Source organism: Anser anser, assembly GCF_964211835.1.
Source record: "Anser anser genome assembly, chromosome: 1".
Taxonomy (NCBI): Eukaryota; Metazoa; Chordata; class Aves; order Anseriformes; family Anatidae; genus Anser; species Anser anser.
Window position 1 is genome coordinate 49,066,105 of NC_139720.1, and position 26,414 is coordinate 49,092,518.

At 42.0% G+C, this 26,414-nt stretch overlaps 2 long non-coding RNA genes across 2 annotated transcripts in view; both read left to right on the plus strand.

The window, feature by feature from the left end:
* The window catches only part of LOC310895164, a 167,954-nt gene that overhangs the window by 67,109 nt on the left and 74,431 nt on the right, over window positions 1–26,414 (plus strand). The gene's annotated exons all lie outside the window — the stretch shown is intronic.
* LOC310895167 lies at window positions 14,482–17,775 on the plus strand. Its single transcript, XR_014580500.1, has 3 exons — window positions 14,482–14,851; window positions 15,458–15,596; window positions 16,920–17,775. It is a non-coding gene; the product is annotated as an uncharacterized lncRNA (long non-coding RNA).

Genomic DNA, 26,414 nt, shown 5'->3' on the forward strand with positions numbered 1-26,414 from the left:
TTCCAGCTCCCTTCTTAACTCAATGGTAATTCATACTCCCGAAAATTGTCTCAGCCTCAAATTAAAAGTCTTGAAATTTGAAACTTTTTTTTTTTTCCTTCCTATATATCAAGTTTCCTCGGCATCGTCCTTGGGTGGTACTGTTTGTGCTTCAGTGAGGACAGAGCTATTCTCTATACGCTGGCAGGAAAAAAAAAATAACCGAAAAACAGCAAATCTTGTCTGGCAGTTTTACTTAGTAAGCTAAATGATCCAGTCTGAATAGACAATGGTACACTGTTGCTGTGAGTGTAGGTCCCATGAGCAGGACAGACATCCCTACCAGCCATATCACCAGCCCACAGAGACTCCCTCCAGTCTCTGCCTGTCTTTCAGCTCTTTCTAGCCACCCCTCAAGCCTTCAAAAGCTCATGGCCTAGACCATGGGGGAAGGCATACTGCACTTAGATTTTTACTTGCACTTATGTTTGTTAGGGTACCCATTCATCTGAGAATCCCTTAAAATAAGCTCAGGTGGTTGAAGAATCTATAACAGGCAGGCAGCAGAGTAAGGAACTGAAAGAAAAGATATTAATCACTTGACTGACACTTAGGAGAGACACTGATGTGGTGGTAATGAATGTCAGAAACATACATTTTATGGAAATAGGGGAATTTGCTATTTGGGGTTGGGCATACTTCTGTGGAAAAATCAAAATAGAATGGAAATGTATAAGATTCTACAGAAGCTTCAAAGATTACAATACAAATGACATTCACCTAAAGAATATTGTTTAATTTAAAATCATTTTATATATAGACATCTATATCTAATTATAGAGAAAACACCTTTTAATTCTATATCAACTTTAAAAAGTCCAATTCTGTATCTCCTGGATTTTTCCAGAGGATCAAGGGAGCAAAGGGTTGAGGTGTGAGAAAGATGCTCCTGTGATGACTCCTGGGTAGATGTAAAACTTCCTACAGTTTTACTACTATTTAGCTACAGATGGATGAATACTGCACAATCAGTAATTGAGCAGATTCTATTCTTTTCTGCATGTGGAATTAAACATAAGATGCTGTTCTCCTTCATCATCCCCTAAACTCATTGCTTGATAATTTTGGAGAACTTTTTATCAGTTCTTGTACACTTAAACCATGCACTGTGCTAGCAAAATAAGGCCATTCTCTGTAAGGTTGTTGTAATAAAGTTCAGCAATGCCTGTGAGATATACAGATATGATAGAGGGCCAGGAAAGTTCTCTGCTGCTGCCAAATACACCTCATCTCATGTTAATTACCAGTTTCTCTCAATAGTTGGAATTACTGGGTCTTTTCCCTGGAGAAATTTTAGTGAAGCTACTTTATCTTTTGATGTACTTGGATCTGAGTGTACCTCCAGCTGGAAAAAAAACCCACAAACAAACATTCTAAATAATGTGTTCAGACTTGTGCATTTTTAAATCAAAATCACATGCAAAGCTTTGGATAAAACATATTGGATTTGCAATGTGGTATAATTTCATGCACATTTACACTTCAAAAGGTTAAATGGGGAAATCCTAACTCAACTGTTGATGAAGTTTCTAATAAATCAGAGTCCTGAACATATCCTTCAGTGCTCAGTTGCAAAAACTGACTCTGCGCTACTTGGCCAGTCTGTTGATATTTGTATTGCCATGAAATTGCAGACTCAGCAACATCCAGCATGCTGCTGCCGACCACAAGTTTTGAACTACTGTAATGACCTTGCTCAACAAACACACTCGTTATTTTTGACACAGAGGCAATTTACCAACCAGCCTGTACTCTTTTGGGTTGACATTCCCAGAAGTTATCATGTATTTGGAGGGTTGCTTAATGTATAGCTAGTAGTTATTTTTGAACTGAACTGAACATTTTGTAACACTCCTATTGACTTTTTTAACCCATAAATGAATCATGGAAAATTACATCTGCTCCTTGATGTGAGGTTAGAAACGTGATCTTTTTGGATGTTTATATGGGGCACTGTGATAGGGATCTCTTTACACTGTACCAAATCAAAACAGAGCCTGGCCCATGGCACATAGCCCTGTGATTTACAAGCTGAAACAAGTCTCAGTTCCAGCCTCCCTAGTAACTCAGGCTTTCAGCTAGAAATACAATCTCTGTATCTCTGAAGCTGGGAGAACTTATTAATCAGAGAACCTTCCCTGAGGTGATGTGTCCTTGGGAAGGAAATAAAAAAGGGGGGGAGGGGGCAGTATTGTAACTAATTAGGTCAGTTAAAGTTCCCTAACCTTGTCAGATCCTCAGCAATTCTTTACTGCTTCCAGCACGTGTGCATTCCAGCCGACAAGCAAGAAGAGTTAAATTTCTCCACTAACATGCATACACAACATCCTGTAACTTTTAGAGTGGAAATTTGATGATATGATATTAAATAGAAAAATGCAGGTTCCACACGCCATGTTTTAATGCCACGTGCACACATACAAACACACAACTGTTCCTGAATGCTGGTTGGACTATTCCTCTCAAACTTGGGAACTGAATGAACCATTTCCTACGTGCCTTCCAGCTACCAAGAGATATTCAGGGCCCAGGTTTACTTTCTGTGGCTTTTTTTCGTCCCTCTCCCTTGTGTTGACAAAGGTCTTTCAACATTTTATTTAGAAAGAATTGGAGAAATATTGTGTACTGTGCTTGCGGGTGCACCTTAAAACCACCAGCTCAGACCCTGCTGGACTCCACCTGCGGGAGTGCCTGCCGTGGGTTGCCACCCTTGGGCAGGGGGTGTTCCAGCCTGGGAAGGGGCCTCCCTTAACCTCTGCAGCTCTTCGGAATTAAGAAATTAAGTGTTCTGCAGGCTTTGATCAGCACTGCAGCTCTACACACAGGCATTTCTCTCAGTTTTGTTGCAGTCATGACCCAATGCATGCACAGACTTGGACTTTGGTGTTTCCAGGCTCTGCCAAATGTCTACTGGTGGCCACTGGTTTGCATCCCAGTATGGGTTGGGTCACTACACCAGGGGCATATTTATTGGAGTACCATGTCTGCTGCTTTATCAGAGCTCTTCTTTTGGTATCTATGTTCTTACTGTTGCCAGTATACAGTTCATAAATTTTTCTTTTCAATGTATACCTTAGCCTTTTGAGGTTCAGTTTAGGGGCTTAAGTATGTGTTACCTAAACATGCTGAGAAATAAGCATCAGCCAGTTCAGCTATAAAATTAGTCATATAGAGACTGGGTAATTTTTTATTGTGAGGAAGGGGTATTTACTGTTGAATCACAGAATATCCCAAGTGGGAAGGAACCCACAAGGATCATCGAGTCCAACTCTTGGACTCCACCCATATTTCAAATAATAATTCTGCAATTTATTTATTTATTTATTTGGCCTAGTTTTGAAAATAACAGCTTAGCTTTTGGACAACGACCTTGTCTGGAAAAACCCCGTGAGCAGCTGTTTGTCATAGAAGCAAGCACCTGAAAAAAAGAGGTCATAACACAAAGAAGGTTTGCAGCTACACAGTATTTCTTTTCTACTCAGGCTATGATTGCCATGGCATCCACCAGGTGTGGATGCAGACAGTGCTGCATTCAGAGTTGATTGTGACCTAGGACAGGTTGTACCTTTTCTGTCTGTCTGAACACCACAGAGTGAGCAGTGACACCCCTGGCTCACGGCAGAGCAGACAGATTATGGCTGAAGCAAGCGTGTGCATTAATTCAGCTGACGTCCCCAAATTATGAGATTTCCTTATGTTCTCACATGCTTATCAGCCTGCAGCCAAACCTCTATCTTTATCAGGCAACAGAGGGAAGGTGGACAGGAAAACGAAGTCAGTGCCAACACAGCCAGCGATTTGCCTTTGGAGAAACCAGTCCTAGCTGGGGGATGAGTTTGGTTTCTGGTCTTTGTACATGCTAAGTGTTGTAAATGGAAGAGAGAGGAGTACGGAGTCTGGACAGTATCTGTGGGCCACTGAGCAGTGTTTTTTTCAGAAGATGTCTCTTGTAGGAGTTTCTGCAGGCCTGTTGAGTGTCAAGGGGATTCGAGGTATCAAAATGAGCTGTGTGCCTGTTCCAGCTGTATTTCTTAAGTTTTGTGGTTAATCAGAACCTATCAAATTAAAAGAACATGAAACTGCAACAGAGACGTACAGTGCAAGCAAACAAGAAACAAAGAACAGCTGAGCTTATTGCAAAGCGAGAACCACACTGCTTTTATGGCTTTTCACTGAAAATCTGCAGCCATGTGAGTGGTTCTGCAAACTGTGAATATTGCCTGAATGGAATGCTTGGCCGTTACAAGAAAACATATAAAATGTTGAGCACACAGATGACCTGCCTCCCGTCATTAAATAACACAGCTGGCTTATGTTCACACTAATACTTTCCTGTGGAATTTTCTCCCCGCATCACTTGAAGCCCTCGCCATCCTGTGTAGCCCTTTTCCATTTTGTGCTCAGTCTCTGCTTTCAGTGGAACTGAACTTAATGTGCTTGTTCTGTTTTGGTTACGCCTAGAGGTGGGCATGACCGGTTTTGGATTCACCACATTTTAAATTAAACAGTTCTCTGTCCTCTGACCATGGAAAATGTTTAAACTTTTTTTTTCCTGTGTGTGTGAGCTTTCACCCACTGCTCTACTTCCTGCTTTCAGCCAAAACATCGAGGCGAAGACATCAAAAGGAGAGGGCAAATGCAAAGCAGCAATTTTATAAAAGGGGCCAATGGGCATGAAAAGCAGAACCTTTTCTGGCTTTCCACATATGCACTTGACCTTGAAATGAATGTTGAATGTTTCTCTGGTATTTCAAGAGCTAGATTTCTTTATTTTTCTTCCTTTTCCGCAGTAAAATGTGCTTGATCTGGACACTTTGCTAAAAAGCCAAAATTATAATCAGTATCCTAAACTTTGTACAGCTCTGTAGATCACCACAGCTACTACTTTCACAATTAAGTTCAATTAAAGGAAGGGGATTCCAATTAGAGAAATCACTTGCATTGTAATGGTGTAAAACTGGGAACAAAGCCCTTACAAACTGTGCTGCAAGCCTTCATCAACAAGCCAGGGCAATGAACAGTCTCATTTGCAAGAGCACTATGCAATGGCACTTGGCAAAGTCAGTACATCATACATCGATATGCAAATGTTCATCAGCAACTAATGAAGCCCCAGAAAAATCCAACAGTGTCACAGGGTCCAGGGAAATACTTAGTGGGACTCATTGATGGAGCCCAGGATTTTTCTGTCACATAACCCTGTATCTTAGTGAATGTTTCTTGATCACTTATGGGAAACATGATCCACCTTATTTTTCTGAGGATCCACTCACTCATCATCAAATGAAAAATATAAAATTTCTATCTGCCATCAAATATTTGGCAAGGTGCACACTATTTGTTTTCTCACTTCCCTTCAGTATTTGACTAAGTAAATGACAGAAATGTTTGTTACAAATATAGCAGTGTATCTTTGTCTATATTACTATAACTTCAAAAGTTATTCTTTTGAGATCTGTTCCTGGGTTTTCCAACCAGCACTTGATTTGCATCTTTACACTCTTTCCCTACACAAAGTGTGTGTACCCCACATATTTGTTGCTAAACCAGGAGAACAAATTAGATTTTCTAAGTCAGTTTCTGCTGACACTGAAAACTTACCCTTTTTGCAGTGCTTTCCAGTAGTTCCTTCTGAAGCTTTTCAGTAGTTTCTCTACACTTTTCCATAGTTCTTTCTGAAAGACAAACATACCCCTCATGGCATCTGATGAATACTGAAATTGTAAGGAGAGCTTTCAGGTGGAAGACTCTCACTTGTGTAAGACTAATTTACTTTTGTGGACAACATATCATTTATGGTACGATGTCTTGAATTAAGATACAGGTATTGCACACAAAAGCCAGGTCATTTTTCATTTGTTTTACAAGTGAAATTGCTTTACTTACTGTGTTTTGGCCTCACTGCATATGCATAAAGAAAAGAGATCACTACATTTTATAGGTGTTATTTTGATATGTTGAGTGGACAAATATTCACACTCCCCAGTCTCTCCCAATAATTTGAATAGGGTCTTATCTTTAAAAGGTACATGTTACCAGATGAATCATAAATGAGTCTAGTGGTTATCCTGGAAAAGAAGATGTTTCTAATGTTTTGTAATTGTTTTTCTCGGTAATCTTTTATCCCAGGCTGTTGATACTGCCTTGCTGCTGGCTCAAAAGGAACTTTTAAAAATATGTTTTATACTTCACTTCATGTGTGAATTGAGTCTTTATATGGGAAATCTCTCTAACATATAGTACTCCCTGTTGACTACACTGCTGTCAGCAGCCAGTAGAGAATTTTGATTTTTTTTTCTTAATTTTGCTTCAACTACTTTTTCATGGTAACTAAGCCAAACAAAATGTATTTGAAAAAAAAACTAGGTTAAAGTGATGATGAATAGATCACATTCATAACATTGTAGTCAATGGCTCTGTGTCCAGATGGAGACTGGTGACAAGCAGTGTCCCTCAGGGGTCTGTCCTGGGACCAGTGCTTTTCAATATCTTCATCAGTGACATAGATAATGGGATTGAGCACCCCTCAGTCAGTTTGCAAACGACACTAAGCTGAGTGGTGCTGTTGATACAACAGAAGGAAGAGATGCCATTCAAAGGGTCCTGGACAGGCTGGAGAAGTGGGCCCATTTGAAAAACATGAGGTTCAACAAGGCCAAGTGCAAGGTGCTGCACTTGGGTCGGGGCAATCCCAGACATGAGCACAGGCTGGGAGAAGAACTCATTGAGAGCAGCCCTGCAGAGAAGGACTTGGGGGTTCTGGTGGATGAAAAGTTTGACATGAGCCAGCAGTGAGCACTTGCAGCCCAGAAGGCCAACTGCATCCTGGGCTGCATCAACAGAGGAGTGGCCAACAGGTCAAGGGAGGTGATTGTTCCCCTCTGCTCTGCCCTTATGAGGCTCCGCCTGGAGTGCTGCATCCAGGTCTGGAGCTCCCAGCACAAGAAGGATGTGGATCTGTTAGAGTGGGTCCAGAGGAGGGCCACGAAGATGATCAGAGGGCTGAAGGACCTCTCCTGTGAAGACAAGCTGAGAGAGCTGGGGCTGTTCAGCCTGAAGAAGAGAAAGTTCCAGGGAGACCTGACAGTGGCCTTTCAATACTTAAAGGGGGATTGTAAAAAGGATGGAGAGGGACTCTTTACTCGTATAAATAAGGATAATTTAGTCTTAAACTAAAAAAGAATAGTTTTAGATTAGACTTTAGGGAGAAATTCTTCACTCAGAGGGTGGTGAGGCACTGGCACAGGTTGCCCAGAGAAGATGTGGATGCCCCATTCCTGGAGGTGTTCAAGGCCAGGCTGGATGGGGCCCTGGCCAACCTGATCTAGTGGGTGCATCCCTGCCTATGGCAAGGGGGTTGGAACTGAGTGGTCTTTAAGGTCCCTTCCAACCCGAGGCATTCTATGATTCTGTAATAATGTGTTGTCTGCAGTTTCAATGAAGCTGATTTGTGTTATCTATAAATCATATACCTGCAATTTAAAAGATCAAATGAAAACAAAAGTTTCAGCTCTCTGTCTACAGAGTTAAGTTCAAAGCTGTTTTCTGCTTGATAGAGCACAGGAGCTGGAGCAGAGGTCTTTCATTTGTGAACTGACTGCCCCAAACACTGCTAAATGTAATTCTTCTCTTACTCAGGATCAATAAGCATTCAATGCATCCATACAAAGAGCTGTTCCTTTGGGAAGAACAACTCCGTGTGGGAAGAGAGAGGAAAAATAGCACACATGATGGTTAAATTCCTAGGTTACTATCCTAATAGTAAAAAATGTGGGTCCTTATCCCCTCCAGCAGAGGAGAGAATGGAATATAAGTTCTTTGCCAGGGTACGAGGAAACCTTCTACTCCTTGACTACGTAAACCTGCCCCAGATTGATATTTCAGACAAAACCATGAGGTACATTGGTTCCAGCTTCATCCGTTACAGTAAAATTTGCTTTCTCTCTCAAATTAAATCTCTGGATGATTTATGCATTGCCTCAGTTTTCTGATATTAACAATAGAGATGTGCTGACAATGGGAGGGTTTGATTGCTCTGTCTGTTCATTGCAGTTGTAAAGGATGGGATTCAACTCAGGTTCAAAATTAAATATACTGTGTACAGGAAAGTATCTGTATGCAGGGCAGGTGTATAAGCTCCCTGTGTAGTCAACAGAAATAAGCTCAATGCAGCAGGAATAATCTGGAAAGTGATTCATCACAGCCTAAGATAGAGTTTAGGTTCAATTTGGATGCCAAACCATAGCCATCTAGAGCTTTTGGAGAAGGAGTAGGGAAACCCACCCTGCCTTTAGCTGCTGGACAAGAGAGTCATAGGTCTCACACAGCTGAACCAAATTCCCACTGCCTGGTGAGCTGAGTAGCTCTTTCACTTCAGTGGCTGTACTGCTTACACACTTGATCCAGTTGCCTGCACACACCAGTATCTGGTGTAATAGCAGGTGCCCTGGGATGACATGCTGGGGCTCCAGAAAGAGATGGATCTCCTGCGGGCTCTGTGCCACATCTGCCAGCCTATGTGAATGTCTTGGGTCTCCTAGGACATGAGTGAGCACAGAACTGAGCATTAAACCTGACTTGACTATAATGCTCCACTGCTTAGAGGATTAGCAGACATCTGCAGACACAAAAATTGGGGTCTAAATGTCAGACTGTACTTGAGAGCCCCATCTCATTACATTTGAAATAATCCATTTTGATGGAGACCAGATTCATTAGTTAAGCCAAGTGCTCAGCTGCCTTGTGTCATAGACATACAGAATAGGTGGAGTTTACTATTGAATATGGCTGAAATTGCAGATAGTGCCAATGCGTGAGAGAATGGCAGGGGGCTGAGCACAGAATCTGCGTGTACTGATGTACGGCTGGGGTGTTTTCTTCATTTATCATGTTCCTTCCTCTTTGCTGAGGAAGAACTTTGCTGAATCGGCTTTTTTATTTTTCATTTTTTGTGCTGGACAAATCAGCCTAGTTCTTTGCATCATAAACAAGAGGCTTGCCATCCTTGAACTTAATTGAATGTCAAAGACACAGTTTATCTACCCTTCTTAAAAGAAGCTGAGGTACAGTGTGACAGAACAGTACCCTGGCTTCAGTTCATTTTATTTAAGCTTGTAAAATGTCTTTGCATGGTGTTTCTTAGATGTATTTGAAATGGAATTTTGTGTGTGTATTTCTTCACCAGAAATTTATTGGAAAAGACAGAGAATCTCTTAAATCATATTTTAAAATATGCCCTATGTGTTACAAATTTATGCTTTACAGTTGCCTGTGAAAGGAGATATTTCTTGACACTCTAATCTGCCCAGTAGCCTCTCGTGCTGTATATAGTAAAATTGTGAAGTGGTAAACCTAGATCAAAATTGTGTCAGCTTAGTCCTTTTCATCATGTTTCTTCCTCTTTATTGAGAAAGAATTTAAATATATATTTTTTGAAAATTCTCCTGGCTACTGAAATTACTTATATATGCATGCATACACTTATATATACACACACCTATTTAAGGAATACTTCAAAATATATCATATGTTGTGAAACTATGCATACTTCCTTAACTCCTTAACTAATGTTAAGAAGTTAAGAACACCAGAATAAAAGAAGTTAAATATGGGTGTCAGACTGCTACACAGAGAACTACCTCTATGTGTTCATTACTTTTGAAAAAGACAGAATAAAAAGAGAAAGCAAAGCGTTAATGCTTTTAAATTCTATTCTGAAGTCATTTAGATGTCAAATCAGTGGGGCAATTGTATGTGAGTTTGTAAACTAAACTCCCTGAAGATTGTGAGGTAGATTGTTTAAATAATCTAGCAATTTATGTTAAAAGAAGCAATAGAAGTAAAGTTCCTGATAATAAATTGCTGGCTAGTTCTCTATTTTGCACTATAAGAAGTTAGGTGAACTAGCTTGTCTTTTCAGTATTAAACAAACAAACAAACAAACAAAACCAAACAAACAGTATGTTGGCATGTGTATTTTATTAGATTTATCTAAGATATACTTTCAAAAATTCCTTAAAATGTATCCAGAAATGTTTGTTTTGTCTTACTGCTTCTAAATTTCTTAAAATCGTACAGCTCTTCTTATAAGTAGCATTCTATTGCTGAGACTTATTTTTTTTTTCTTTTCGTTTTTCTCACCTATTGAGTAATGAATTTCTTGAACTTCCAGAAGTCAGGAAATTACTCTCCTGGAGCTGGATCTATTTTCCTTAGCATTGGTTTCGAACATTTATTTGTGAGGAAGCAGACCAAGAAAACAGAGGGACATACTCTGTTCCATGCTATACATGGTAGCAAACTGTTCTTTGATATTCACTCTATCCAAATCATGCTTTTGCACCTGAACAATCCACTACTTTTTCTGGTTGTATTCACAACTCCAAAGTCTTATCTTTGTTTTATGACTATTTCATTCTCTGGTAACTAGCCTCTGCACAGATTTTGAATCACTGTATCACTACACGTCATTTGCCTTTCCTTCTCTGCTCTTGTCTGCATCCTCCGTGGCTTTTCTCGTTGTTTCACAGTGATGATGCAAATAACGGTCCTGTAACACCTAGGCTTAGAGGAAATAACGCTTGTGCCTGAAACTTCAGACAAAGTTTATCTGAAGGTAAACGTGCCCTTGTCTGAAAGGCAAACACAGACATTCCTACACCTTCTGCTGCATTCACTGTGGAGTCTATTTATTTAGCTTGGTCTATTATTTTTAAACCAAAGCCATACAAGTTCAAGCCCGAGTGGTGTTCCAAAGTGCTATTTGCAGCTCTGGAGAAACTTTTCATACTTCACTGGGGTGGTGCTCTTGCTCCCCTGGCTAAGGTGCATCCCTGTTGTTTGGCTTGGCCATGTCGCATCCTGATGTGCCACACTTGCCAGCTGGGATATGTCTTCCAGCAAGAGGGCAACAAGAGGTGTCTTCCTGTAGGCAACTCTCTGTGATTAGCTGAGTGGATTATAATTAGGGGGTGGCAAACTGATACCAGTCCAATAGTAAAAGGCAACAATGAAGAACCTTAGCTTCCTTGTTCCCACACCCCATTTCAGTTCTCAAAGAGCCTAAAGGCTCCAAGCTGTCAACACAGAGATCAGCAAAAGTTTCCCTGAGGTCTTGACACAGAGCCGGGAAGTATCGCCACTTCTGAGGCTGCGTGGACCATAACTCCTGGCTGTCTAGCTGGTGTCATTCACATCCCTGTTACCTCTGAGTAGGAACAACACAACCTCTGTCACTGCATATACAATGCCCAGAGAATATTAACCAGTTGTAAGACTTTTGCTGGCCTCGCACTGCTCGCTGCCCTTCCATGGCATGAACTCTTTATCCTCTGCTGAGTGCAATCAGTATGTGTTCAATATTGTGAGTGTGATGCGGGAGATGAGGCAGCAGGTCTACCAGGAACTAGTCCTTTCATTTAGTCTGTGACTCAGTACACTGGAGATTGAGGTTGAGCAAGGCAGCAGAGAGACTTTTCAGACGTGTCTCTCCCTCAGTCCCTCATGGCTGTTGTCACTTCTCTCCTGGGGCCCAGCCAGGCTGTGAGGGGTCTGTGTCCAGTCACGGAGGGGCAGAACAACTCAGATGGGGAGGAAAGATTTGGGGCAGGGCCCGTCTGGACTGGCAAATTTTTTCCTCCAGGGACAGGAACCTTGAATTTTTAGCTCTCTCCCAACTATGTTGTTACATCTTCCAGTTGCTGTGGAGTAACAGCTTATTCACACATTCATGTGTAGGAATGTGTTACTGCATGAAGTGTGTCTGCCCTGCTGGGTACCTCAAGGCACTGCAGAGTGACGGAACAGTGCCAGGGTAAATGCTGGTGAGGACACAGGATGAACAGCTTTAGGAAGCTGGCAATAAGGAGCAGAAAGTGTATGGCGGAGAGTGGGAGAGGATACCAATTGTACTGACATATATTCGGTGGTGATGGGGGAGACAGAGCTGGAATCATCGTTTGGGTAACTGGAGATATGAAACCAAACGATGGCAATGGAGTTGTGGAAGTTGAAGATGAAGGGTTACATGGCTGTGAATCAGGGAGAATCAAAGGTGTTATCTGGAATAAAATGGCTTAATTTTAAGTCTTCTTACTGCCTGCAGCATCTGTGTCCCTGTGAAGAGGAACACGGCACCTCTTATGAAGCAGTGATGAAGAGGTCCAAGGCTGACTCGTGGAAGCTATGGTGCATTGCATTTCTGGAAGATTTCACACCTTCTTGATCACTGGAAAGATGTGAGCCATGATGACCCCTCACTTCAGTTGGAGAAAAGCAGCCTTCTGTTACAGAAATCTCAATTGTAATGTGTACTGAAGAATTTATATGTATTTTTAAAAATAATATCATATCTATGTACAGTGAGCAGAGCACTCCAGAAATAGTCCAGCAGAGTAGAGGACAGTGAGTTGCTATTGGAAGGTGAAAACAAAAGAAAACAATCAAACAAACAAAAAAGGTAAGTAAAGGGTGAACTATATCATCCTCTCATCTTTCTGAAAGCACTGTATGTTAGATATTCAAGAAGATGATCCAGAAAGCTGATGGAAAGTATTCTAGCTGGAGTAACGGGGATCAAGAAAATCATGTTTGCCAGTTAACACTATAGAAGAAAATATCTGCTCTGGGATAGTAGTGGGTATCTATTTGGCATATACAATGCTGAAACACTGAAGTTAGTGCTGTCTTTTGCCTCTCAGGCCTTCAAGTCCATAAATCTTGGAGTATTTTACATTGTATGTCTTAAGTTCTTTCTTGGTTCTTCAGTTAGGATTTGCTGCCAAATGGAAGGAGAGGGCTGAAAGGACTAGGGAGATCAAATGTCTAACTTTGACAGATATTCCATTAAAAAGAGAGGGCTGACGAACTGTCATTTTTGACTGCTATTTAATCAAAAATGCATCTATTTTCTTTCTAGAGATTGATATTTTAATTATTTTAATTCAGATGAACGTAGGTGCACTTTTTTTTTTTTTTTTAACTTAAGCCTGATCAGCAAAACAAAAAAACACCAAGACAGATTTGTGTACATTTTCCCAGTCTGAAATTGAGAATGCTTGGATTGCTCTTGAATCCACAACAGTGGGTCTGGGTGCTAGGCAGAAAGCCACCGGTTTGGTTTCTTCTTTTGGCCTGGCTATATTTCTAGAAGGGACTGCCGCTAATTTTAGAGGTAATTCTCTGAAAAAACAACACCATAATAAAAACAGTAAAGAAAAGAATACATGCTCTGGCCTTCAAATTTCTGTTTTTCCTTGGTGGCTGCAGAACAAGCACATTTAAGAGTCTCCTTACCTTTGTGGATGGTTTAATAGGGCACTCAAGGAATTTCTGTATGTGAAACGTGTGTGTGTGGCATGTATAGCAACTTTCAATAAAACTCCATATTTAGGTAATGGGAGGCAGTGTGGTTTCTGGGAGGAGGGGGAAGGGAGGGCAGGAAATCAGTCTCAAGTGGGACTGATTCCAAACACTGACCACTTTTATCCTGACTGCAATTTTGCCTTGACCTTTCCTGACTAATGCAAAATGAGACTGGCTACATGGAGAGTTTTTTTGCAGTGTTTATACTGTAAGAGTCATGCTGACTCAAACAGAACCGGGCTTGTGCTCTTCCACTGAGCCACATAATAGATCCTTTGAGAGGAGCGGTGGATGTAGCGTGGAAGGTCATTGACTCTCAGTCTCTGTACATGCCAAGAGGATGCAGACGAATGGTGGTGTGAATTCACACTGCTCAAAAACACCTGATCACAAGACATAACAGGGCAGCTCAAAAACAGACAGAAGCAGCAAGGTTCTGGGACTTCCTACAGAAAGCTATAGGGACACGTGCAAACACACACATGCTTCACCTACCACAGCTTCCCTCCCTCCCCTCCCCTCCCCTCCCTCCCCTCCCCTCCCCTTCCTCCTTTCCTAAAAGAGTTTATTTACAAAATTTAACAATTTTATTTGATCTCTTTAGGGCTACAATAGGTTTATGGACTCTGTTTTACCTCTGCCTTTGGCTGGCCCTCTGTGGGCTTTTGAATCCCTTCTCCAAAATGCATAGAGGTATAGTAACCATAATTCTTATTAGAACTGCTGGAGATGCTGGGCCATCCCATCTGTGTGAATGATTTAGTAGTCACACCTGTGACAGTGACTAAGATCAAGACAACAATAAGTGCTTTGAGCCTTGTCCTAGCTGGAGCTGCCAGGCCCTGTTACTGCACAATCAGCGGCAGGAAGGAGACCGAATACCAAAGTCACACACCCACTGCAGGTAGTCTGTTTGCCTACAGGTCACAATTACTTTCCCATAATGACTGAGCTCTAGCAGCCCCAGACAGCAGGGATTTTACTCATCTCCCACTTCACTTTCAACACTGCAGGAGGCAGGATAAATCAGTCGGCCATCACGGTGAGATTGTTTTCACCTGACATTAGTCATCTGAAAATTGGAGATCAGTGTAAGCAAGTCATCCAGGCTCTTTTTGTCCTGCAGCTGCCTTGATTCACCACAGGTCCCTTAGGCTTCAGGATGGCATGAATCAGTCTAGTCCCTCTTCATTTCCCCATGGGGAGCAGAGGGAGCTGAGATGGCAAGAGTTTACAAGAGTTTACAAGAGTTTACAAGATGTCTAAAATTCTGAGATCTCGTTAGGGGATGCAAAGATGGCTCTACCCCACTTTGCTCTTCTCTGGTGTCTGTCAGTTACTATGTGGGTGCTGTTCCTTTTGTCTTCAAAATCCTCACTTCTGGGGAGAGCTTGCACTGTGAGAGAGGACAATGCCTACAACTCGGCTGTGCTTCTTTAACAGCTGTAAGGTCAGTAAGGCTATTCACATGCATTAGGTTAGATGTATAGTACATTGGGTATGTGACTTGTTAGTGTTAATCTGCATCTGTTTCTTTTTATTGCTGACTGGGGACATATTTGTACAAAGAATGGCCATTTCAGCAAAGTCTACACGCTCCCTAAATTCAGATCTGAAGTCCTGCCAAGCATCTGTGGATGGAAAGAAGTCAGTATTGTGAATAGCTTGTCCCTTCCTCTCATTGTCGTTTGTATTAAATTAGTGATATTACTGTTGTCTGTAATGCCTAGGGGCTGCTAATTAGATTTAGGGTCTCATTCTGCTAGGTCCTGTGCAGGCAAATAAGTTGTTACTGGGTCTGCCATAGGGAGCTTCCAGTTTTGCAAGTCTGCCACCCAAATACACTCAAAAGTTCCTTTTTTTTTTTTTCCTTGGGGAAAGGCACAGGATGGAGGAATGTCAAGGTGGATTTGGTTTGCTATTTGTAGCATGATGAAGAGCAAGTGGTCATGTTACAGTGGTCAGAGCTGAGGAGAGTGAGCTAAGTTCTATGAAACTGCTGGCTGCTTATTTTTGCACTGTATCTACCTGGTAAGGGCATACCTTCCCCTGGCAGGCTGGGAGCTCCTGCAAGCCCAGAATAAAGGGCTGTACCCTCCATCTGGCAGAAGTCACCCAGCCCACCCATGGACGTCTTCTGCCATGATCCGTATGCTCTCTGAGAAAGCAGGAAGGGACACGCTGTTGTGATAAAGGTCAGCTGCCTAATCTGCTAAAACCAAAATGATAACATTAAATGATGCAACATATTTTAAAGTAGAGAATGAAAATAATAAGTTAATTCAGCAGCAGTACTGTTACTGTTCCTGCCACCAGTTTATTTTGGAAGCAGGTGTCTCAACTGGACCCAAAAGAAGATTTTAAAAAGTGTTGCACTTATTAATTTTGGGAATGCACTGTTCAGTGATAATTCTCTCATCTTCCATTTATCACAAACATTTCAATTTCTAGGAATGAAGTTTTTGTTTGTTTGTTTATCCCCCCCTTTAGAATGCATTGCAGTATAATGCATGAAGTCTGTTATATGATCCATTATTTTATCACAAATATGTCAAAGACCTAAAGCAGTATATTATCTCTCCTTTTAAATACAAAATCTGAAGCCTGCATTTGAGAAGGTGCATGACGTATAATTTCCCTAACTTTAAAAAAATTGTTTTCTCATTGTCATTTCTGCAAGCCCAAATGAAACTGTTCCTTCCCTAAGATGTCTTCATCCTCTCCCCCTTTTTGCGTGCATGCACTTTGTGCTGTTCTTCCCTGGTGTACTCACCGGACTAGGACAGTTACTGATTCTGACATTGATAGTGACCTAGAAAAGTATTCACTCCAAGCTGTTCCCGGAAATAAAACACTTCTATATTGAAAAGATAATGTAGATTTTGCAAACAAATGTAGACAAGAGAGGACAGATAAGGTTTTAGGCCTGCCAGTTTGACAGCATCCCTTTGACGTGCCAAGCCTTTCTAGCTGCGAATGGATTTCCACTCCAGCTCTGTGCGGAGCAGAGCTGGGAGGCTGAGCAGCACAGAGCGATTGCCAGGCTGGCACAAATGTTAGGTGTCGCTTTTTACCCGCTCTATGAACCTGCAACTATTCCTGTGAAATGGAAACCGAAGATTTCAGCCCTCATGGTGTACACAGCAAGCTTGAACTCTATCTGAACTTGGCTTGTGTTGAAGTCTGGAATAGTTCAAAGAATAGATGAATTGATAAAGGGGAAAACTGTATAGCTTCGTGTTCTGGGTAACAGTGCCTGTATTGCTGTGCTGGTACAGCCAGATTGGAAAGCTGTTACAGCCTGAAGGAAAGCTTACACACATGATTTGGGTTTTTCCTGAGGCTCTACTGGTTAAAGTTATTGCTACCTTGCTGGTGCTACAGGCCAGATAACCAGACATATCGTAAAATCAAAACAAAACAAAACACTATCAATTAAGGTAGCAAGAACCACGATTCAAGAAGTCATGGTATTATTTTTTTTCTTTCTTTCTTTTTATTTTTTTTTCTTCTATCAGTTTCTGGCAAGAGCTGTGGAAAGAAGGAGACTGATAGATGCCTGTATTTGCTCCCACTGGAAACAAATGGCTCTTCTGATAATGTTATCTCTGGGACTGACCTTAAACTGCCAAGTTCACTCCATTTAACATATCTGCTGGGTTAACAGCCGGTTGGAGCATGATCCCAGGATGTGCCAGGTGCCTGGGACAGTCTGTTGACGTCAGTGCTGGGGGGATGACTCTGTGTCCTGAATGTGTGCAGGAAGAACAGCTCCAGTGTTTATCCAGAACTTGTCCACTGGCAGCACCAGTGGGAATGGCAGCTAAGTCTCTCTGAGGGTACTTTCAACTCCAGCAAGGAGATTAACCTTCCAAAGACCCCTCTCTCAAATTAGACTTTAGCTTTTCTCTCTCCTTGTGCTGGCCTTGTCAGAGGAAGTTCTGTGGGGGTGATCAGTGGGGCAGAGCTGAAGCCTGTTGGAGACTCCTGCTCCCTTTCCTCTGTAAAGCCCTTTAATACATTACAGTGATGTTTCTTGGGAAGAAAAGACAAACAAAGAAATAAATGTGTATGTTTTGGCGAGGCAAATCAGGGAAGGATAAGCACTTTCTATCTGCTATTTTTTTTGCCATGTGCATAAATATTCATAACTGAAAACTGCATCTATGAGCTGTTACATGCTCAAATAATTTTCTATAAATACTTTTTATATTTATATTTATTGCATATTATATGCAATAAAGCAGCATATGTAGGAAGTTTTTCTTTGAAGAGTTGCGTGCCTTCCGTTCTCATTTCCATCAAATATTCCTCAGTTGTGCAAAGGAAACTGACAGTCTTTCTGGATCAGGATTATTCACTTCATTTTAAGGGGTACATCAGTTCCACTTGCCCAGACACTGCCTCAAAATTCACAGCCAATAACCAGTCAGAAAGGAGCATTCATTACAAAGTAAGTAGTAATATAGTGACATGAATTCTGAAGTTTAAAATTATATATTTTATTTCATTAAATGAAAGCTTTTTGGCAATTTTCTTTACATCAGTATTCTTGCTCCTGTGAGGGTCTAATTTTCTGATGCGGGGTGGGGGTGGGGTGCAACTCTGTCTGTTCAGAACGGGAGGAAGTGAAGAGTTATTGCAAAAAAAATATTGAAAGCGCAATATCTCCACACCAGTTTCTATTTTGGATACTGGTTGTACAGCATACAGGGCATCACGGAAAACAACTTCTCTATTTTTTCAGCACTATGGCAAAATGAAATCCTGGCATGAACTTCAGGGTTGTGATGACCCCTTATGTCTAGATTTGCCTTACCTACTCTCAGCCATGTAAAAGCCAGGTATTTGGGCTCAGCTAGCCTTCTGTAGCCTATGAGGAGAGTGCAGCCCCAGAGGGCAATTCATCCACCCTTCCTCCAAAAGCAAGCTTGGGAGGGGGGCAATCCTCCTCTGGAGGTACACATCTCTCCTTCATGGTCGTTAGGAGGCTTAGATGACTAGCTTCAGTTAGACACCTACCTTTCCAATGACTGTCATTACATGAGACAAAGCTGATGCTGATCTAGGTGCAGGGGGAGCGCAAAGGCTATGGCCCTGCCCTGCGCTGCCCATGAGCCTGGAAGTGTAAGAAGAAGGGAGTTTGAGTCTAGACTGATTGCAACAGGGTGGCCTTCGTGCAAAGAAACCTGTGACTTTCCTCTTGGTACAATTTTATGGTACCTCTGTTGCCAAACCAAACAAATTAAAGGCCACAGTCTGTACACGAAAAATGTAACTGTATAAATGCAACAGAGATAAGAAATAAGCTTCAGATCAGAACTAAAGACAAGGCTGAATATATTAAGGTCATATTGCAGTAGATTTGTTATGTGTATTTTTGCTATGTGTCTTGGAAGTTTTATCAAATGCTGATAGGCCATATTGTTAGAGCTGATCTCAGAAGTGATGTAGGTCAAATGGATATTGCACATTCAGTAAAACTTCATCGGCGTGGTCTACCTCGCAGTAAAAGAACAGTCTTTATTCACTTCTGTAGAAACAGAATCATGTCCTGCTCAATCTTGAAAAAGTGAAATGTAAAGAGATGGGTTTCTCCAATCACTCTGGTAATTGTGATGTTGGCATTTGGAACCCAATGCAGGCAGGGGAGTCCACAGGAGTTTCACTATTGACTGTAATGGTGAGTGACTGGGATTCTTGTTTGAGCCTTTCTCAGCGCACAGTAACCACTGCCACGGGAAACCACTTTGTTTGGCTGTATTTTAGCCCCCTGCTGGTAAACAGTAGTTTGAAATACCACCAGGAATGGCAATTGTTGGCAATGTCAGTGCTTCGGTGAGATGAAGGGGAGTGGCTAAACATTTGTTTGACTGAAAACATGATAGCATCCTTCCACAGAAATGTATTAAGCTGAATGGCGTAGACAAATGACCAGTTCACACCTCCTGCCACTTTTTGTGATGAACAACCTAACTCAAACATGGTTGGGAGAGAAAGGGGGAGGGAGAAGTGAGAATGAGAACAGTCTCTGAATCAATATCTGTTTTTTAAGGATATTTCTGAGAACTGTTGGTTTGGGAGTTATTCATTTCTCTGATTTATTCATTTTCCTCCACCTGGAAAAAAGAAAAAAATAAAGGTATTGTAAGCATCAGTGGGAGGGTGAATAGCAGGACAGCTCTTGCTGGACTCCACAGCATTTGCCCCTGAATCCCCCAGCTGGAGAATCCAACAGCTGTCTTCATAAATACTGTCACTCAGGATTTGAATAGTTTTACATAATCTGGTCTGGAGTGGGGAATCCAAGCTTTTTACTGGTCAAGTGGCAGGTGGGGAATTTAAGCTTCTATAATAGAGCCACAATTGCTGCTCCCACAGGGATTTTCTTTTACTGTCTATTGTTTTATTATAAGCTCCAAAGTAAAGACCCCAGGATTAAAGTGGGGGCTGGGGGAGATATACTCTGAAGGTCGGAGTGTGAAGATGGAGTGGAAATCTGGGTCTATCCTGCTGATGCTGCACTGGCCCAGATGGGTGGCCTGCGTGCCCTGTTTGTGACCCCTGTGCTGAGGAGGAGAAGCGTTTATAGTGCTGGGTCACCAGCTGACATGAGAAAAGGAGAAGCAGCTATTTTAGTTATGGGACTTTGGTTTTAATTCTCGCTCTCTGTCTCAATATCAAAATACATGCCTGGCTCTTCATCTTTTCCCTGCTCTGACCACGGTTCATGCCTCTGCCACCACGGCGTCACTGGAGGGATGGCCATTCCCAGGCAGCTCAGAGGCCCTGCTAGCGCAGCCCCTCATGGTCCCACAGCTCACCCACCCCCACTGAGGGCCTGGCACAAATCTGATGGCAGCATCTGAGGGAAATCACAACTGGGGAGATGTAGATCTAAGACAACATCAAAGGAAGTGCGAAGTACATTGCTTTATAATCACACAGGTGCAGTACAGTGTGGGTTTTTCAGAATAATAGCTTGCTGCTGCTGTGTAAAGCATGCCAGCCTTGAGCAAACACGGTAAACTAAACAGTGCTGGGATTAAAGAGAAAAGTACATATTGCCTTGCTCACGCTTAACTGGCCATCCCTGTTGTTTGCACTGGCTGTGACGTCAGCCTTCAGGTGGGGGCATGTTTGCATGTTAGAGCTCATGGAGCCGGGCTGCAAGGGGCCTGCCCTCCGGCCTCCTCCTTCCTCCGTGGCACTGGTTCCAGCCAGCGTGCCCAGGCCAGCCTGCCCCACGCCAAGGCCCCACGCCAAGGCCGGCAGGGTGATGAACTGCCTCTACACAAAGCAGACTTTCATTCACTGGGAACAGGTGCAAAGTGTCCTTTTGTGTGAACAGCTGGGAAAGCTGTAACCCTTCCCCTGCCTGCGCTTTGCGTTGGTGCAGGCTCACGCTGCAGGAGGAAAAGGGTCAGAAGATTTCAAGCAATGTTTTCTACGCCCACCCACTTGCCTTGGAAAAACTGCCTTTGACTCGTATCACCAAACAGCTTGCTTTTTATTTCTTTTTTCTTTTTTTTTTTTCTTTGTCTTCACTGTGTACAGAGCTGCTCCACAATAAAAGCTGATTTTAAATGCCTCGCTACACAAAGTAATTTTCAGAAGCTTACCTTTGCCTTGCAAAGGAGCTGCATACACGTTCTGGCATCTGCTGCTGGGAGTCAGTCAATGGCTTTGAGGTTGGTCTTTGGCTATGTCCTCCACTGGACTCTGGAGTTCAGTGGAGAGTACTAGTTACTCTTTTCTTGCCCTAATGGTGAGAGACATTGGTAATGAAGTCCTCACTCCTGTCAAGCATGCAACTACATACTTAAGACACGTAGCAATAGTTCAGTGAATTCAAATTAAGTTGTAGGCTGGCCATTATCACAGGAACAAAAGGAAATAGGCACCCAAGATCCCATGCATCTCAGTGGGGAGGATGATTTAGTAATAGTAATATAGTTAAAACCCAAAGCAGACCATTATGTTTCTTTGGTAAAAACCTTTCTCTTATATTAGATTCAATGCAAGAACATTTTTATCAGATTCTTTGCATTTAAAAAAACTGTGATGTATTTTTATTTCCATAAAAAGGAAATAAGGAAGAATAATGCCAAGGTGATGCCAAGCACATAAAAAATGAATGCAAAATGACCTAAGCTAGTGGGACAAGTTAAGGAATTTAGTAGCAGAGCAGCCAGTAAATTACTGGTTTTGAAAAAGCATATTATTTTGTGGGTAACCATCTATAACAATTTTCCTTGATAGTTATAAATTGGCTATATGTATTCAGCGGGAATTTCATAGCATCTTTAAAATCTAAAAGATCCTCTAAGTTAGCTGAAATGACATATTGAAAGCCAATGTAAGTGCCAAGCAATTGGTTATATGACAGAAATTTAAAATTAATAGACTTTGGTAAGCCAAGAGAATTATCGACTGCTCTCATTCTTGCAGTGCTTTTTCTTACAAAATACTCTGCCTTGTACATAACAGGAAGACAGATACATGTGTCAGCATAATATCTCACATCAGCCTGGGAAATCATTGACATCAAAAAGATGGTTATTAAAATTGGTGTATTTCTGGTGGTATATCAGAGTCAGATGCAAACAGTGACAGCAATTGGGGAGATAGTATTTGCATTATTGATCTGTTTTTATCATGCTTGGACAATGTGGGGGGCTTTGAAATTTTTACTGCGTAAGGAGCATGTTTCACAAATGCCTATTGTTTTTGGTTGGTCAAGGCTGTCTCGAATGAAATCCTTCTGAGAACATGGGGAATTTTGATGAATTCAACTGAACTAATTACTGCATGTTCTCTCTTGGTATCTGCTGAATCATACTTTCCATAACTTTGTACAACCAACCATGGATTAAATTCTGTCTTCAGGTTAGATCAGTGTTTTTGTCATCTTCTCCTCTCCCTTCTCACTCAACTTCAGCATTTGCCCTTCAACTTTTCTAACACATTGGAAGTAGGAAAAATTTGGTGGGTTGTGCTGGGTGACACATGCACGGGAGGAGGAATGCAGCTGGATTTGTTATGTTTGTAAGTTGTTCCCTGTTCCCTGGCATGAAAAACTAGGCTGGATGGAAGTGCTCTGTGGATGAGGGAATTGAGTGCAGCTGTTTTCAGATCACACCAAGTTGGGTGGGAGTGTCAATCTGCTTGAGAGTAGGAAGGCTCTATGGAGGGATCTGGATCAGCTGGGCTGATGGACTGAGATGAACTGTATGAGGCTCAACAAGGCTAAGTGCCTGCACTTGGGGCATAACAACCCCACAGGTATGGGCCCTGGGGGTATTGGTTGGTAGTTGGCTGAATATGAGCCAGCAGTGTGCTCAGGTGGGCAAGAAGGTCAACAGCATCCTGGCTTGTATCAGAAATAGTGTGGCCAGCAGGACTAGGGAAGTGATTGTCCCCCTGTACTTGGCTCTGGTGAGGCCTCAAATATTGTGTCCAGTTTTGGGCCTCTCACTACAAGAAGAACATTGAGGTGCTGGAGCATGTCCAAAGAAAGGCAACAAAACTGTGAAGGGTCTGGAGAACAAGTTTTATGAGCAGTGATTGAGGGAACTGAGGTTTTTTAGTCTAGAGAAAAGGAGGCTCAAGGAAGACCTTACTGCTCTCTACAATTACCTTAAAGGACATTGTAGAGAGGTGGGTATTGGTCTCTTCTCCCAAGCACCAAGTGATAAGACAAGAGGAAAAGGCCTCAAGTTGTGTCAAGGGAAGTTTAGGTTGGATATTAGGAAAAAATTCTTCACTGAAAGGGTTGTGAAGCATTGGAATAGGCTGCCCAGGGAAGTGGTTGAGTCACCATTCCCGGAGGTATTCAAAAGATGTATAGATGTGGTGCTTAGGGACATGGTTTAGTGGTAGACTTGGCAGTACCAGGTTAATGGTTGTACTTGAATGATCTTAGAGGTCTTTTCCAACCTAAGTGATTCTATAATTCTATGTTAGGTCTCCAGCAGTAAGGTGTAAAACAAAGAGGTAGTACATACAGAAAATGAAGAAAGCACTGTACTAGAGGTACAGATACCAGTAGTATCTAGTACACAGATGTACTAGATACCTTAAAAGAGACCCTGATTTCTACCTCTTTTGGAAAGAGACCAACCCCCACATTAGTTCTGCAAAACCTTTAGTGTGCCTTAGTGAGACAACTGGCTAGCCTAGAGAACTGTAATCCCATTAATCCCCCAGAGGCTATAAAACCCCAGCTCCTGCAGAGTAGGGTGGAATGAAATGCAACTTTGCAGAGTGAAGCTCTCCAAGGAGCTGTGTGTATGGATGCTGATCCAGAGAACTGCTGACTGACCCTGAAAGATTTTCACACTGAAACAAAATCTGTTTTATGTTTCAAATCCTGATTTTAAAGAGGCAGTTCATGTGTGACTTTTCAGCAATTTCAGTGGGCATGAGGAAAGCAGGGAAACCTCATGGAACTATATGAACAGTACAAGAACTATATGTACAGTATTAGGAAAAATAGAATCAGTTCAGTGTAATATATAATTTGCATAACATAACTTACCCCAGGCCAAATGAAACTTGGTAGTTACTGTTTTAAAGTATTGTGATCTGAGGGCCTCTGAGTGACTGTAAAACAACGCAAAATCTGTCTGTTCCTGTGAAGGTTTCTGCTTTCTTTGTGTTGGTCTTCACTGAAATCAAAGAGAATACAGAAAGAAAGAAAAAAAAAAAAAGGAAATGTATTTTACAAATTAATAGACACAATAACTAGAGGAACTAGTGGAGAACTAGATAGACCCTGGGGCTATCCTTAACTATTTTATACTGGACTTATCTTCAAGTTATTTGGGATTTTGTTACTGCTTTTTGGATATTTGAGCAGGCAACTTTAAGCATCAAAGGAGAATCACTCAAATTGGAAATGTGAAGCTAAATGTTGTTTTCTATTGATCTCCAGTACAGTGGTGTGTACACCACGGCTTAAGGTGGGAGAACCCTTAGCAATGTGATGTGAACTTCTTGTTTGTGAAGAATGAAGCCAACATTAGATTTGGTAAATTACATGTCACTTGTCATATGTTGAGGGCTTTTCTTCCCACAAAACTGAACTAGAATGTAGGGATGGGTAACCCTCAGCTCGAGTCTTGTCAGTGTGCAGGAGGCACCCGTGAACGAAGATTAGCTGGCATGCTAATATCATAGAATCATAGAATCACAGAACGGTTTGGATTGGCTTTCTGGGCTGCAAGCATGCATTCACAGCTCATGTTGAGTTTCTCATCAACCAGCACCCCCAGGTCCTTCTCCCCAGGGCTGCTCTCAATCCATTCTCTGCCCAATCTGTATTTGTGCTTGGGATTGCCCCAACCCAAGTGCAGTACTTTGCACTTGGCCTTGTTGAACTTCATGAGGTTCACACAGACCCACCTCTAAAGCCTGTCCAAGTCCCTCTGCATGGCATCTCTTCCCTCCAACATGCCAACCACACCAAACAGCTTGGTGTCGTGAGCAAACTTGCTGAGGGCGCACACAATTTCACTGTCTATGTCACCGACAAAAACGTTAAACTGTGCTGATCCCAATACTGACCCCTGAGGAATACCACCTGGATATTGAGCCATTGACTGCAACCATTTGAGTGTGACCATCCAGCCAATTCCTTACCCACGGAGTGGTCCATCTGTCAAATCCATGTCTCTCCAATTTAGAGACAAAGATATCATGTGGGAATATTAGCTGCTGCAGGAATATTATGACTTAAAAAATCCCCATCCCTAAAATATCAGTGCAAAGAGGAAACCATATAGGTGTAATGTTTTCTATCAGAATCATGTTTTTATTAGTAGAGCCTGTAACACTGTAGGAGGTGACTTGATTAGATGAGCAAAAAAGCTGGAGCAGATGCTCCATTTTGAAATGAAAAATGGAGTATGAGATGCCTGCATGTGGAAAACTAAAAATGTATCAAATCAGCTGCTTTAGGAAGCTCTCAGTCAAAATGCAAGTGGAAAGCTAACCACTGCAGCTGTTGTCTTGGTTATGAAAGTAAAATCAATAAGACATCAGGGAGGTTAGGAGCATCAGGTAGGATCCAAGATCAATGAGCATGAGAGGCAAACCTTGAAGCCCTGACATGAATCAGGGTTTTTAAGAATGGCAAGCTCCCCTCTCCACTAGGGGAAAACAAGTCTTCAAGAGGGATTGAGATCCACAGGCTTTGTCACCATTGGAAAAAGTTCAGAAGTCTGGAAAGCTGCACATGAAAACCACCAAAAGCCCGAAGATCCCCGAGGCAGTCCTATCATGAGGTTCACAGATGCTCAGTGGCCAGTCAAGTGTCATCACAACACAACCCTGCGTGCACTTGCCAGAAGGCTGTGAATCCACAGCCTTATGAAACATCTTTTGATTTTGGTGTATTGGCATTTTCTCATGACAATCTTTTTCACCTTAAAATGTTCAGCCAGGTCTATGATCTCCGTGGTGTACACTGCCTACCTCAGACAGCATTTCACTGAATATCTGTTATGCATTGCAAAAGTAAATGTGGGTAGAAGTTCACCCCAAAGTGATGAAGCCAGTTCCAAGGGGAAGAAAGTTACAATGGGAAACTTGTAAGAGGGCACTATTGGTTATAATTGTTTCAGACACATCCAGGATTTATGACCAGGGGGTTAAAGTTGTCCTAAACTCACTGGCTGCAGTCTATCCTATCCATTTTCTAAAATACTTACAACTTCCCCATTCACTCACACTCTGTGTGTTGCACTGCTTCACGTTTGTCACCAGAAACTCCTGTCCCTCAGGGTGTTTCTGTCTGCAGTCCTTGTGCTCTCTCTGATTTAGTGTAAGTGAATTGATAGAAATAATAGTTCAGCTCTGTAAATGTGGTCTGGAAAGCCCCATACTTCCTTCTTTCCTGCAAGTCAATCATCACAGTGATCATGTGGGTTCACTGGGGATGTTGTACAATGCATGAGTCACCGGCGGGAATTTTCTATCAGATGTATAGGAGCGATGCAAACCAGGGGCTT